The sequence below is a fragment of the Zingiber officinale genome, chromosome 11B (genome assembly GCF_018446385.1).
Source record: "Zingiber officinale cultivar Zhangliang chromosome 11B, Zo_v1.1, whole genome shotgun sequence".
Lineage (NCBI taxonomy): Eukaryota > Viridiplantae > Streptophyta > Magnoliopsida > Zingiberales > Zingiberaceae > Zingiber > Zingiber officinale.
In genome coordinates this window covers 61,898,632-61,915,204 of record NC_056007.1, presented here as the reverse complement: position 1 = coordinate 61,915,204, position 16,573 = coordinate 61,898,632, and positions in this window count along the sequence as shown.

The following is a 16,573-nucleotide window of genomic DNA, read 5'->3' as shown; positions in this document are numbered from 1 at the left end:
CTCTAGAATTCGGCCACCACCACCACAAAGGAGCAAAAGAGAGCAAAGGGAAGAGAGGGAGAGGGGCCGGCCACTTGATGACCTCCAACAACACAATATCAATTGTTATGTTTTTCAAGGCCTCCCCTTCCCCCCTTTTTATATTAGTTTCCCAACGGAAAATTATGGAAAGAGTTTTATAAAAAATTAGACTCATTCCTATTTCCCTTTTTTTTCTTTTTCTTTCCTTTTAATTAATCAATCCTGGATTGATTTATTAATTAAACAACTATTTGTTGATGTTTAATTATTTGACCGGCCCCTTGCTTGGCCACCAAGTAAGGTGGTCGGCCACTTATTAAAAGGGAAAGAAAGAAAGAAAAAATTTATAGAATTTTAAAAGAAGAAAACTTCTAATAAAATTTTACAAACTCTCTCTTTTTTTTTTAATGTGGATATTAAAAGGAAAGTTTTAAAATTTAAAACATCTTTAATAATATTTCTTTTTAAAAGAAAGTTTTATAAATTTTACAACTCTCTTTTAAAACCTTGTGACCTAATTTAAATTAGGAAAATTTTATAAATTTTTAAAATCTCTCATTTTACCAATTGTAAATATCTGAGGAAATTTAAAAATTCAAAAACAACCTTCCTAATTTAAATATTGCGGCCGACCCCCTTTCCCAAGGCAAGGGCCGACCATTTCTAGAGAATATGTGGCCGGCCATTGCTTGGTCACCAAGCAATGAATCGGCCCCTTCTTGGACACCAAGATAGGCTTTTCTTTGGATGGACTTGAGGCTTTATTGAGGCTATAACAGGGACCTAGAGGAGAAATTGGTTTTGGCATTCCGATGAGCTTGAGTATCCCGTGCTCGCCCCGAACACACAACTCAAATTCATCGATAATAACTCATTCCACTAGAGAGTTATTACCGCACTACTGCACTAATCCCAAATTATATTATGGGCTCCTTCTTATCATGAGTGTGTTAGTCTCCCTGTGTTTAAGATTGCGAATGTTCACTAATTAAGTGAGTTACTGACAACTCATTTAATTAATATCTAGCTCCAAGAGTAGTATCACTCAACTTTATTGTCATGTTGGACTAGGTCCACCTGCAAGGTTTAACATGGCAATCCTTATGAGCTCCTCTTGGGGACATTCTCAACCTAGATAACTAGGACACATATTCCTTCTATAATCAACAACACATACTATAAGTAATATCATTTCCCAACTTATCGGGCATATTGATTTATCGAGCTAAACCTCACCCTTTGATAAGTCAAAGAAATAAATATTAAATATACATGCTTGTTATTATATTAGGATTAAGAGCACACACTTCCATAATAACTAAGGTCTAGTTCTTTTACTAAGTCAGTACAAAAAGAACTTACCTAAATGATCCTACTCAATACACTTAAAGTATATCAGTGTAATTTATTAGTCAAGATAAACTAATACTTAATTACACTACGTCTATTCTGATGGTTTGTTCCTTTCCATCTTAGTCGTGAGCAACTGTTTATAATTTATAGAGAACCGACAACATGATCTTCTAAGTGTGACTCCACACTCCATGTTATCTACTATATAAATTAATTAAACAATTATATTTAACAAATAAATGTAAACATTTGACCAATGTGATTCTTTATTTCAAAATAAATGTGTACAAAAGCTAAACTTTTAAGTATACACTCCAGCAATCTCCCACTTATACTAAAAGTCTAAGCTGCCATATCTGTTGCCATACATCTGATTCTCATCCCCTCCACATGACGATCAAAAGCTTTCGCCGGAAGGGCCTTAGTGAAAGGATCTGCCTGTACAATCGAAAAGAATTTAGATATCTCCACAATGGTATGATATTGTCCACTTTGGTCCTGGGCCCTCATGGCTTTGCTCTTGGGCTCTCCCCAAAAGGCCTCATACTAATGGAGATATCTTTTCTCTTATAAACCCATGATCTTTCCCATGTGTTTTCAATATGGGACTATGTTTGCAACCTTGCAACCCCAACAATCCCCCCCTCAAACAAAGGACCATAGGCTTCCACGTCCGATCCTTGACCCACCAGGTCTTCCTGCCCCTCGGTCTACCCGACCTACTAGGACTTCATTGCCTAGTCGCAACTAGGACTTCCTGCCTGGTGTCTAGTCCTCTTGATCCGAACATAGGAGCCCCCACTTTCGTTGTTCGAGGTCAATATTGTACCCACATGGCTCAATCAGACCATAGCTCTTGTGCACAGTCGGCGGTTAAACCTTCTGGCAGTTCGGGCTCTGATACTAATTGTAGAATCGAAAAGAATTTAGATATCTCCACAATGGTATGATATTGTCCACTTTGGGCCTGGGCCCTCATGGCTTTGCTCTTGGGCTCTCCCCAAAAGGCCTCATACCAATGGAGATATCTTTTCTCTTATAAACTCATGATCTTTCCCATGTGTTTTCAATATGGGACTATGTTTGCAACCTTGCAACCCCAACACTGCCAGGTTATCTGCTGATGCTATCTTGGCGACGACAACTTCTCCTCGCTTGACGATGTCTCGTATCAGGTGGTACTTGCGCTCTATATGTTTACTTGCCTTATGGGCTCGTGGTTCCTTTGAGTTTGCAACTGCACCGCTATTATGACAATAAATTGTGATGATTTTGGGCAAACCAGGAATCACATCTAAGTCCATTAGAAAGTTCCTGAGCCATATTGCTTCTTTAGCCGCCTCAGAGACTGCTACATACTCAGCTTCCATGGTTGAGTCCGAAACGCATTTCTACTTAACACTCCTCCATGCAATGGCTCCACCTCCTAAAGTAAACACATAGCCTGATGTAGACTTACTGTTGTCCCTATTTGATTGGAAATCTGAATCCGTGTAACCTACAGGGAGCAAATCGTCTGCTTGGTAAACTAGCATATAATCTCTAGTCCTTCTCAGGTACTTTAATATATGCTTTACCGCAGTCCAATGTCCTTGTCCAGGGTTACTCTGATATCTGCTAACCATGCCCACAGCAAAATAGATATCAGGTCTCGTGCATAGCATTGCATACATTAGGCTTCCTACAGCCGAAGCATAAGGAACTGCTTTCATGTCCTCTATCTCCTTTGATGTCTTCGGAGACATCTCTTTAGATAGAGCTACTCCATGCCTAAAAGGTAAGAAACCTTTCTTGGAATCCTGCATGCTAAAACGAGAAAGGATTGTATCTATATATGAAGCTTGGGACAGACACAACATTCTTTTCTTTCAATCTCTTATAACTTTGATCCCAAGAATGTGTGCACATTCTCCTAAGTCCTTCATATCAAATTGTTTGGACAACTATACCCTTACGTCCGATAATACCTTGACATTGTTGCCAATTAACAAAATACCATCTACGTATAGTACAAGAAATACCACCACGTTTTCGTTACACTTCTTGTATACACAAGACTCATCCGAACACTGAATAAATCCATATGACTAGACTACTTCATTAAACCAGATGTTCCAAGACCTTGAAGCTTGCTTCAGTCCATAAATGGACCGATTGAGCTTGCACACTAGATGCTCTTTGCCTTTTTCAATGAACCCTTTTGGTTGCTTCATATGGATGTTCTCTTCAAGACTTCCATTAAGGAAAGCTGTCTTGACATCCATTTGCCAAATCTCATAATCCATATGAGCAGCAATGGATAAGAGTATCCGGATAGACTTAAGCATGGCTTGATGGATCGAAAGCGCTAGAGGGGGGGGTGAATAGCGCTCATGGCTATTTTAACGATTTTAAACACAGAATAGAAACACAGCGGAAATTAAAATCAAACACACAGAGACGCAGGTGTTTTACTTCGTTTGGAGCCTATGACGACTCCTACTCGAAGGCCCGCGGTCCTTGACCGCTTTCGGTGGGCAACAACTATATATCGGAAAGATTACAATTAGAATTACAATTAATGCAATAAGTAAACTAATACCGACAACAAAAGATCGAAGAGTCTGAGCTTCGGGTTGTCGACGTCGAGTAGTAGCACTTCAAGGTCGTCTCGTTGGCAGCACTTCATAAAAGAAAGCTTGGAATTCGTTGTACTTTGAAGCTGCACCTCAACCCTCCTTTTATATGCGGTTCCGGGCGCCTGGATCCCTTCCGGGCGCCTGGAGTGTGACGTGGCCAACCAACCAGGATGCTCCACGTGGCGAAGTCGCGGCAGGGATAAAGTTTGGTCCCAGGCACCCGGACCTGTTCCGAGCGCCCGGACCTCCGGGCGCCCGGATCCATCCCGGGCGCCCGGACCACCTTTTTCCAGCAAGTTCCTCACCTGCAAAACCAGGTTAGTCCGAGCAAAATCCCCTGCAAGACAGTGTTAGAATCTGATAAAACACAGTAAGGAATAACTGACAGTCTTCGGACTGTCTGAGTCTGACTTCGGATTCCCAACCGGAAACCCTAGGTCGACCCGACGCCTACTGTTCCCTCTACGGGGAACGCGTCCTCACCTACTCCCCTCAGGAGAGATTACCTGATGCCAGTCCGGTCCTCCAGACCGACTGGACTTTTCCGCCTAGGGTTACCACCCCCTAGGACCTAGGGTTACCGCCCCCTAGGGTTTTTCCTCCACCTAGGGTTACCGCCCCCTAGGACCTAAGGTTACCGCCCCTTAGGGTTTTCCTCCACCTAGGGTTACCGCCCCCTAGGACCTAAGGTTACCACCCCTTAGGGTTTTTCATCTACCTAACCGCAACTAGGACTTTCCTGAAACACTTATTCAAACATGTTAGATCACCCACTAACTTAACTTTGAATCCTTTGCCATTATCAAAACTAAGGTTCGATCGTCGAATGCTTCCCGCACCAACAATCTCCCCCTTTTTGATAAAGGCAACCGAAATTCAATGTTAAGTAAAAGAAATATGCTGTTATGTATAAGCATAAGACACAAGATAAGCGTGATAGCAAGATAAGCATAAACATAGCTCCCCCTTAATACAAGCTCCCTTTAAAATATTTTCTTTGAATTTGAATATCTATTTTATTTCTTTCTTTGAATTTCTCTACTCTCCCCCTTTGCCATATATCAAAAATGACCTAGTTTTGAAAAACTTAATTTTTTTAGACAGATTTTAGCAGAAAACATTTTAACTTAGGCAAGGAGCAAGGTAACAGAATAGCAATATTTTTCAAAATTTTGTCAATTGATTTTGTTTAAAGTGATTTGCAAAGAGGAACTCTTAGTGTGTTTTAGGAGTTTCCAAGATTTTCACAGAAAAAATTTTCAAACAAAAGTTTAACTTCAGAAATTTTTAAACAAAAGATGTCAATCTCAAAAAAAAAATTTCAAACAAAATTTTCAGCTTCAGAAATTTTCTGGAAGAAAATATTCAGGTTTTTAAAGAAAATTTCCTGGGAAGATTTTCAACTTTTTAAAAAAAAAAAATTCAAGGTTTTAAATAATTTTTAACTTGACGAATTTTCGAAAAGGTTTCAGCTTAAATAACTTTCTAACAAGAAAAAAAAATTTCAGAATAGAGGACACTTGAAAATTTGGAGAAAGTTTTTGAAAAGGATGCTTTGAAATGTGTTTCAAAAATACTTAAGGCAAAGGAGAAGTGATAACCTTATTTGTTAATAGATTGTCATTTTGTTTTAGTAAGGTATCAGAGCCCTAAAGTCCAAGCATGAGTAAAGATTTGTTTTGATCAGGTATCAGATCCCTTAAGTACAGACATGCTTAAACTTATTATTTCCTTCACCAACTGTCTAACTGTTTAGCTACTTGCTGATTGCCTAGAGGGCAACAGTGTTCACTTGGTTAGTCAAGTCAAGTCAATTGATCCAGTTAGATTTGACTAAGGCTGGAAGACTTGATTTGATTACTGTTAATCATGTATTTAACGCCCAGACTCATATTGATGCACAGAAATAAGCATTCTCGAGTCCAGGCTGTACCCTATGCATCTCACACCGTTCTATGTTTACAAACACAATCAAGGTAAACCTAGGTGTTTGTGAGATGCTTTGGCTGAGTCTTGGGGGAACATGATTTCTAGGGGGAAATCCTAGGCTAAATCCAACTTTCGAAAGTCTAGTAAAGTAGGGATTTTGGAAAATCAGTTTTGCATAGAAGTTATAAAAAAAATGAAACAAAACATTAAAAAGGACTGAATTAAAAGTATCTATTCTACCCAGCACATTCCTATTTGTCTTCTAAGTGTACTGAACTCAAGTTCAGGTAAGGGTTTTGTAAAGATGTCAGCTAAGTTTGATTTTGACTCAACATAGTTGAGTACAATGTCACCCTTAGCTACATGATCCCTTACAAAGTGGTGTTTTACTTCTATATGTTTAGTCCTTGAGTGATGAATTGGGTTTTTTGTTAGATTTATTGAACTTATGTTATCGATTGAGATTTTTGTTTTTTGATATTCAAGTTGATAGTCTTTAAGGGTATGCATCATCCATAGTAATTGAGATGTGCATTCACCTAGTGCTATATATTCAGCTTCAGTGGTAGATAAGGCAATACAGTGTTGCTTTCTACTTGACTAACTTACTAGGCAGTGCCCTAAAAATTGACAACTGTCACTTGTGCTTTTTCTATCTAGCTTGCACCCGGCATAGTCAGAGTCAGAGTAGCCGGTTAGATCAAAGGTGCACGATCTTGGGTACCAAAGTCCTACGTTTAGGGTTCCCTTAACATATCTGAGGATTCTTTTTACTAGGGTTAAGTGAGACTCTTTTGCACAAGATTGGTATCTTGCGCACATACCTACTGCAAAGATGATGTCTGGTCGACTTGCAGTTAGGTACAGTAGACTTCCTATCGCACTTCGATAGTATTTCAAGTCTACTGGTTTACCTTCTAAGTCTGAGTCAATTTTAACATTAGTAGCCATTGGTGTATTAATAATTTTTGAGTTTTCCATTCCAAATTTACTTATTAATTCCTTAGCATATTTGGTTTGATAAATATAAATTCCATCTTTGGTTTTCTTAATTTGTAACCCTAAGAAGAAATTAAGTTCACCCACTAGACTCATTTCAAATTCATTTTCCATTAGTTTGGTAAATTCTTTTAGAAATTTTGAGTTGGTTGATCCAAAAATAATATCGTCAACGTAAATTTGGGCTATAAAGATATCGTTTTCAAAGGTTTTTACAAAAAGGGTTGGATCTATTTGACCTTGGTTGAACCCTTTTGATATTAGATAGTTGGATAGTCGTTCATACCAAGCTCTAGGTGCTTGTTTTAGTCCGTACAGGGCCTTTTTTAATCTGAAGACATAATTTGGATGTTCTATGTCCTCAAATCCTGGGGGTTGACTTACGTATACTTCTTCTTTTATGAATCCGTTTAAGAATGCGGATTTTACATCCATTTGAAATAGCTTGAATCCTTTGTGTGCTGCATAGGCCAACAGCATCCTGATGGATTCAAGTCTTGATACATGAGCATAGGTCTCATCATAGTCTAGCCCTTCTATTTGATTGAACCCTTTGGCTACTAACCTGGCTTTATTTCTTACTATTTCACCTTGATCATTTAATTTGTTTCTAAAAACTCATTTAGTGTCAATTATGGCTTTGTTAATGGGTTTAGGCACTAATTCCCATACCTGATTTCTTTCAAATTGGGCCAATTCTTCTTGCATTGCTATAGTCCAATCTGGGTCTGGTAGGGCTTCTTCTATGGTTTTGGGTTCAATTTTTGAAATTAGGGCTATTTGACTCTGGTTTCTATAGGATGACCTAGTTCTTACTCCTGTAGTTGGATCACCCAAGATTTGGTCAGATGGGTGATTTGTGCTTGTTCTGGTTGGTCGTATGTCACTTGAATTAGTGATTTGTTCTTCAGATTCAATTGGTTCAGGTTGAGTTTCGTCATCTTCTCTGTTTATTAGATTAGCATTTTCTGTATCTTCAGTTTCATCTATAGTGTCTTCATCAAATTTTATATTTGTTGTTTCTTCTACTTTTAGGGTATTCTTGTTATATACTCTATATGCTCTACTAGTGGTTGAGTACCCTAAAAATATTCCTGGGGTTGTTTTTTATGTAAATTTTCCTAAGTAGTCTTTAGTGTTTAAAATAAAGACTTTACACCCAAATACTTTTAAATAGTTTAAGTTAGGAATTTTATTATAATAAATTTCATAGGGGGTTTTATTTTGAAATTTGTTAATTAAGATTCTATTTTGAATGTAGCATGCTGTACTAACTGCTTCAGCCCAGAATTGATTAGATAGATTATATTCGTTTAACATGGTTCTAGCAGCTTCTTGTAAGGTTCTGTTTTTACATTCTACTAACCATTTTGTTGGGGGGGTTCTAGGGCAGGAGTATTCATGTTTGTACCCATTTATCTCACAAAATTCAGTGAAGTTGTGATTCTCAAATTCTCCTCCATGATCACTCCTTATCCTTTTAATTTTAGTATCTTTTTCATTTTCTATTAATTTGCAAAAATTAATAAATATTTCAAAGGTTTCATCTTTTGTTTTTAGAAATTTTACCCAGGTGAACCTGGAGTAGTCATCAATTATAACTAAGTAATATTGGTTCTTGCTTAGTGACTTGGCTCCATGTGAATCAAATAGATCTAGGTGAAGGAGCTCAAGTAGATGGGTAGTTCTAACCGTATTGGTTGACTTGTGGGTGGACTTGGTTTGTTTTCCTTGTTGACATGCATTACAGATTGAGTTTTCAATAACTTTTAATTTGGGCAACCCTCTAACTAGTCCATTTTGACTCATTTTTTAAATGAGTCTTGTGTGCGTGTGACCGAGTCTTCTGTGCCATAACTCAGTTTCCTCTTGTTGTGTTAGAAAACACTTTATTGAGGATGCCGGTAGATTGACGGTGTAGACATTATCTTTTCTAGTGCCTTTAAGTATGATTTTTGGATTATCGACATGTTTGACTATACATTCAGACATGGTAAAATTGACTGAATAACCAGTATCGCATAGTTGACTTATACTTAATAAATTGAAATTAAAATTTTCAACTAACAGTACTTTTCGAATTATAAAATCAGAATTAAATTCGATGTTACCTTTTTCGATTACTTTCAGTTTTCCATCATTGCCGAATGCAACTGATCCTAGGTTCTTTAGTTTTAACTTAGTGAACTTCAACCGATCTCCAGTCATATGTCTGGAATATCCACTGTCCAACATCCATTGATCCAATTCCTACACATAAAGTGGTTGATGGATCAAAAGACAGTTTGATTGAAGTAAGTCCCTAATTTTGCATCTTACCTAATCTGAGTTAATTCTATGGGGGTTAGTTTGGTGATTTGATGTTTAATTGAGAAATATTTAAATTAATTCAATTTTGAAAATGTTTAAGTTACTTTGATTTAAAGATGTTTAAGTTAAGTAATTTGGAGGAATATTTTAATTTGCTTAGTCATCTCACCCGATGTTTGTTTTTAATCAGGGGATCCTATTATTTTGTGAGATGAATTAGTTCAATTTATAGGGTTTTGTTTAACTTTATGTTAGATTCGGGTTTATCTTTGGGTTCAACAAGTAAGCGTTCTTTGGATAAACTTCTGGGCTATGGTGAGTCACAAGGATCTCATTAAAGTAACCATGCCTTTGAGGTTTCCCAAATAGTCCTACCCATTGAGCTTAATACTAATCCTTGGTCTAACTAGTTAGGATCCATTTAAGGGTAGCTTCGGTTAGTTCCACTTGGCCAAATGCACCAGGTCGAAGTCATATCTTCCTAGACATGCGATGCCCAAGTTTTCCCAACGTACTATATATCATCCAAAAACTTCACCAGTACTGTGCTTCAAGTTAAAATTTAACCCTTTTTAATCTATCCTTATTTACCCATCCGGGTAATCTACTCTTGTTTACCCATTTCGGGTAGATTAAGTTCGGTTACCCTGTCGGGTAAATAGATTTTGGAGTTGCCAATTATTCTGGACTCTCCTTCTCTTTGATTTTTGACTTTTAAATTTTAGATTAATTTCGAATTTTGAATTTTGAGTTTTAGATTTAAATTTTGAAATTTGAATTTTGAATTTTGAATTTTGAATTTTGAGTTTTGAATTTTGAATTTTGAATTTTGAATTTTAAATTTTAAATTTTGAGTTTTGAATTTTGAATTTTGAACTTTTTAGATTAATTTCGAATTTTTAATTTTAAGTTTTTAGATTAATTTCGAATTTTTAATTTTGAGTTTTTGATTAATTTCGAATTTTTAATTTTGAGTTTTTGATTAATTTTGAATTTTTTATTTTGAGTTTTTAGATTAATTTTGAATTTTTTAGTTTTGAGTTTTTAGATTAATTTCGAATTTTTTATTTTGAGTTTTTGATTAATTTTGAATTTTTAATTTTTAATTTTGAGTTTTTGATTAATTTCGAATTTTTTATTTTGAGTTTTTGATTAATTTCAAATTTTTAATTTTGAGTTTTTAGATTAATTTCGAATTTTTATTGTTTTAGCTCCCCCTGGATCATAGCCTCGATAAGGTTTATTGAGGTAATGTATTTGATCCTTAGGAACCCAATAATGTCCAAGTCCAACTTGATTGATCAGGTTGGACTTGGCAACCCATGCTTGGACCATTTTTCTATTTGGTTTGTTTATTAAGGATAGGTAAGATTTATACTTCTTTTTATATCCTAGTCCAGTTCGATTGTAGATTGCCCTTTGAGTTCCAAGAATTAAGTCAAGATTCTTGGATCCCAAGGAAAATCGCTCTAGAGTTGTTTTCAAATCCTTGACTTGACTTTTCAGATTGGAATTCTCTTCCTCAAGTTTTTGAACTTGAGTTGAGGTTCCAGTCTGAACTTGATCAGTTAAGGATTCGTTGTTAGGCGTTTCTTTAAGGAGTGTTACCTCCTTTAGAAGCGCTTTAATTCGAATCTTAGACTTAGTTACTTTATGCATTAAATAATTAATTAAACTATATAAACGATTTTTACTTACAGAGGGGTTCGGCCCTTCGGAAACGGATGCGGATCCGTGGCTTCTCTTGGACTCGGCTTCCGATTCGTCCTCACTTCCGGATCAAGGCGAGAAAGTTCGTCTGTTCTAGTTCTTCATCGTCGGATTCCTCGGAAGAAGACTCGTCCCATGTTGCCTTCAATGCCTTCTTTCTTTTGGGTTTCTTTGAATCCTTCTGGTTCGGGCAATTTGCCTTGATGTGACCCTTCTGATTGCACCCATAGCAGGTCACTTCGAATTTAACCTTCGAGCTTGGTTGGGCTTCTTTAGACTGAATGGCCTTTCTGAGATCCTTTTTGTTGAAGCCCTTCTTTTTGCAGAGCTTCTTTACTAAGTTGACTATCTCGGTTGTAAGTTCATCATCGTCTTCCGAATCTGGTTCTTCTTCTGACTCAGGTTCGGTTCTTCGCTTGATTTTTGACTCACACGATCTCCATGTTCCTGCAACCAAAGCCAACCCTTTCTCGGTCGAGCGTGCATTAGTCTGTTCGTGAAGTTCGAATTCAGCAAATAGTTCATCTAATTTAATGGTAGATAAGTCCTTGAAGACCTTGTAGGCATCTACCATGGATGCCCACAAGGTGTTCCTTGGAAAGGCGTTTAGAGAATACCTTATGATGTCCCGGTTGTCTACCTTCTGTCCAATTGCATGAAGATCATTGAGCAGATCTTGAATCCGGCCATGGAGTTGGGCAGCTGTTTCACCTTCCTGCAATTTGATGTTAAATAATTTATTAAAAATTAAGTCTCTTTTACTTACTTTGGTGTCGGATGTCCCTTCGTGAAGTTCAATAAGCTTCTCCCATAGTTCTTTGGCACTGTTGAAGGGGCCGACGCGGTTGAGTTCTTCTTTTGATAGGCCACACTGGAGGGTGCAGGTTGCCTTGGCATTAGCTTCTACTTTCTTGATCAAAGTTGCATCCCAGTCCTCGTACGGTAGTGGTTTGCCGGCACTGTCAGATGGTAGTTTGAATCCGGTTTTGACAATCATCCAGACTTCAAAGTGAGTCTGGAGATATGCCTCCGTCCGACCTTTCCAGTACCCGAAGTCGTCTCCGGTGAATAGCGGAGGGCGGGCAGTACTATAGCCTTCTTGAAGGGCCATTTCAGTTTTACCTAAAGCGAAAAAACAACCACAAAGAAATGTCCCAGGACTTGGTCCTGGCTTAGTAGTGCGGTAGAAGAGAAAAAAAAATGAATCTCGAACTCGGGTGGTGTTGCACCAATTCCGAGAAAAACCGATTCGAAGGAAAAAGAATTAGAATATAGCTATGAGGCTAAATTCTAATCGACTCCGAAAAAAAAAACAACGAAAAAATATTTTGAATGGTGGTTGCACCGATTCAAAATGGCCCCGCTCTGATACAAATTGATGGATCGAAAGCGCTAGAGGGAGGGGTGAATAGCGCTCGTGGCTATTTTAACGATTTTAAACACAGAATAGAAACGCAGCGGAAAGTAAAATCAAACACACAGAGATGCAGGTGTTTTACTTCGTTCGGAGCCTATGGCGACTCCTACTCGAAGGCCTGCGGTCCTTGACCGCTTTCAGTGGGCAACAACTATATATCGGAAAGATTACAATTAGAATTACAATTAATGCAATAAGTAAACTAATACCGACAACAAAAGATCGAAGAGTCTGAGCTTCGGGTTGTCGACGCCGAGTAGTAGCACTTCAAGGTCGCCTCGTTGGCAGCACTTCACAAAAGAAAGCTTGGAATTCGTTGTACTTTGAAGCTGCACCTCAACCCTCCTTTTATATGCGGTTCCGGGCGCCTGGAGTGTGACGTGGCCAACCAACCAGGATGCTCCACCTGGCAAAGTCGCGGCAGGGATAAAGTTTGGTCCCGGGCGCCCGGACCTGTTCCGGGCGCCCGAACCTGTTCCGGGCGCCCGGACCACCTTTTTCCAGCAGGTTCCTCACCTGCAAAACAAGGTTAGTCCGAGAAAAATCCCCTGCAAGACAGTGTTAGAATCTGATAAAACACAGTAAGGAATAACTGACAGTCTTCGGACTGTCCGAGTCTGACTTCGGATTCCCAACCGGAAACCCTAGGTCGACCCGACGCCTACTGTTCCCTCTACGGGGAACGCGTCCTCACCTACTCCCCTCAGGAGAGATTACCTGATGCCAGTCCGGTCCTCCAGACCGACTGGACTTTTTCGCCTAGGGTTACCGCCCCCTAGGGTTTTTCCTCCACCTAGGGTTACCGCCCCCTTGGACCTAAGGTTACCGCCCCTTAGGGTTTTCCTCCACCTAGGGTTACCGCCCCCTAGGACCTAAGGTTACCACCCCTTAGGGTTTTTCACCTGCCTAACCGCAGCTAGGACTTTCCTGAAACACTTATTCAAACATGTTAGATCACCCACTAACTTAACTTTGAATCCTTTGCCATTATCAAAACTAAGGTTCGATCGTCGGATGCTTCCCGCACCAACATGGCTACCGGTGAAAAGGTCTACTCATAATCGATTCCCTCTTTCTGAGTGTACCCTTTCGCAACAAGCCTAGCTTTGAAGGTTTCTACCTTCCCGTCTATCCCTCTTTTCCTTTTGTAGATCCACTTGCATCCAACGGCTTTTACACCATCGGGTGGTTCTACAAGCTCCCAGACCTTATTAGAGTACATAGACTCTATTTCAGAATTCATTGTCTTTTGCCAAGATGCTGCATCTATATCTTGGAGTGCTTCGTCATATGTTCGGGGATCAGGTTCATGTTTACTCGGGATCAAGTCTGAAGACTCTCCCAAAAACATGAATCTATCAGGCTGCCTTACAACCCTCCCACTATGACGAGGCACTGTTTGTGGTTGTGTATCATGTGTGACACGTGTTGCAGTCTCTTGTGGTACTTCATCTTGTACTGTTGGTACTGAAGTAGACGTGTCCTCTCTAAGTTCTTCTAGAACAATTTTACTACTGGGCTTGTGATCCATTATATAGTCTTCTTCTAAAAACTGGGCATTGGTGCTAACAATGACCTTCTGATCTTTAGGACTATAAAATAAACCACCTTTCGTTCCTCTGGGATACCCCACAAACACGCGAACTTCTGTACGAGATTCTAACTTATCAGCATCTGGTTTCAGCACATGTGCTGGACTACCCCAAATCCGAAAATGTTTTAGACTGGGCTTTCGCCCATTCCACAATTCTGTGGGAGTAGAAGAAATTGATTTAGAAGGTACTGAGTTCAGAATGTACACTGCCGTTTCCAGAGTGTATCCCCAAAACGAATTTGGTAATTCTGAATAACTCATCATCGATCTAACCATCTCCATAAGAGTCATATTCCTTCGTTCTGCGACACCATTCTGTTGGGGTGTACCAGGTGCGGATAATTGGGATTGAATCCCGGACTCTGATAAGTAATTCCTAAACTCTCCTAAGAGGTATTCGCCACCACGATCAGACCGTAGTGTCTTGATACTTTTACCTAGACGTTTCTCCACATCAGCCTTGTACTCTTTGAACTTATCAAAGCACTCAGACTTGTGGCGCATTAGGTAAATGTATCCATATCTTGAATAATCGTCTATAAAAGAAACAAAATATTCAAAACCACCTCTTGCCTGGATAGACATAGGACCACACAAATCAGAATGAACCAATTCTAACACTTCTTTGGCTCTATACCCCTTGGCCTTAAAAGGCCTCTTGGTCATTTTACCTTCCAAGCAAGATTCACAAGTTGGAAAATTTTCCAACTCTAATGAACCCAAGAGTCCATCGGCTATAAGCCTCTGAATCCTACTTAAGTTAATATGACCAAGCCTTAGATGCCAAAGATATGCTTGGTTCATTTCTGAATGTTCTTTTCTCTTATTTGAGTTAGAAGATGTGTTATTAATTTCTATATTATGCTTTGTGGGAGAAATTGGATTTAAAGTATACAAATTGCCAACTAATGCACCAGAACAGATAATCACTTTATTTCTCTTAATAACTACATCGTTACTAAAGGAAACTGAATATCCATCCAAAAATAGTTTAGAAACTGAAATTAATTTCTTTCTAAAACTGGGTACATAAAGACAATTTCTTAAAACCAAATTTCTATTCCTATTAAAAGATAAGTAGACATCTTCCACTGCAACAGCCGCCACCTTAGTAGCATTGCCCATGTAGACGGTAATCTCTCCTTTAGATAGTCGTCGGGTTTCCTGGAACCCCTGCAAGGAATTGCAGACATGATCAGTGGCTCCCGTATCTACACACCAGGTGCTGGTAGATAACACCGCTAAACATGTTTCAACAACTAGAGTATGAGATATACCTTTATTGTTCTGTTTCCTACGAGGACAGCCCACCTTCCAATGTCCAGTCTGCTTGCAAATAAAGCACTTGCCCTTCGGCTTCTTTATTCCAGCTTTTTGTCCTGCACCTTGAGGTTTATCCACCTTCTTTGCTGAGCCATTTTGTTTCTTCTTCTTCTTGCCTTTCGGCTTAGAAGTAGAACCATTTTCAGCATAGTGAATTTGAGAATATTGACGAAACAACCCTTCGGCTGCCTGAAGTTCTGTCAGAAGTTCCGCCAATGAATACATCCTTTTATTCATATTATAGTTTAGGCAAAAATGCTCAAAACTTCTGGGCAGGGTTTGGAGGATGATATCGACCTGGGTTTCCCCATCAATTTCCCCTCCAAGAACTTGTATTTCGTTTAAGCCATCATCTTGAGAATATGATCCCTCACGGGAGTCACCTCAGTCATGGTGGTTGTCATCAATTTTCTCATTGCCTCTTTCCTAGCAGCCCGATTCTGATGTCCGAAGAGTTCCTTGAGATTGTTCATTATATCATAGGCTGTTGGTAAGTCCTGATGCTGATGTTGCAATACATTTGACATCAAAGCCAAGATGTAACACCGCGCCATCTCATCAGCTTTTACCCATTTACTATGATACTCAATCTCCTCTTGGGTAGATTCACCATTGGGTATATCAGGGCAAGGCTCAGTCAGTACCAACTTATAGCTTTCAGCAGTAAGAACAATGTCCAGGTTCCTTTTCCAATCTATGTAGTTAGGACCAGTAAGTCTGTTCTCTTTTAGTATGATGGCCAATGGGTTGAAAGTCATCCTAAGAATCACAAATAACTTTTGGTCAGAACTCTAAATTTAGAATAATATTGATTCCTCAAACAATACTATTTTAAATTAACCAACACCTCAAAACACCGTGAATTTTGTATGCCACGATAGTGTGGACGTATACAAATTCAACATTTGTTAAAGGAGGGTTTTACCCATTAATTTTATTATCTTGTCAACCTAACTTTTTGACAAATAAAATTAATAGTTGGTTTACTTTGGTCACACGAATAATAGTAGTGACTCCGATGGGGAGGATACTATTAGACGTGCCTAAGTGTGTACCATTACTTGACACTAAGTCCATTAATAAGATTGTGCCCCTTCCGATGGGGAAGATCACACGCTCTTAATTAACTTCCTATAGTCATCCTAAGAATGGAAGTTTAATCTAGTGATTCGCAAACAAGCTCATCCGATATGGAGGAAGGCACTCAGAGCCAACGCGCAAGTTTGTTGCATCACTTATAAACCAGTAATGGAGACCGTGGAATTTATTTAAAAATAAATCCCTCTCCCACTTAGTTAT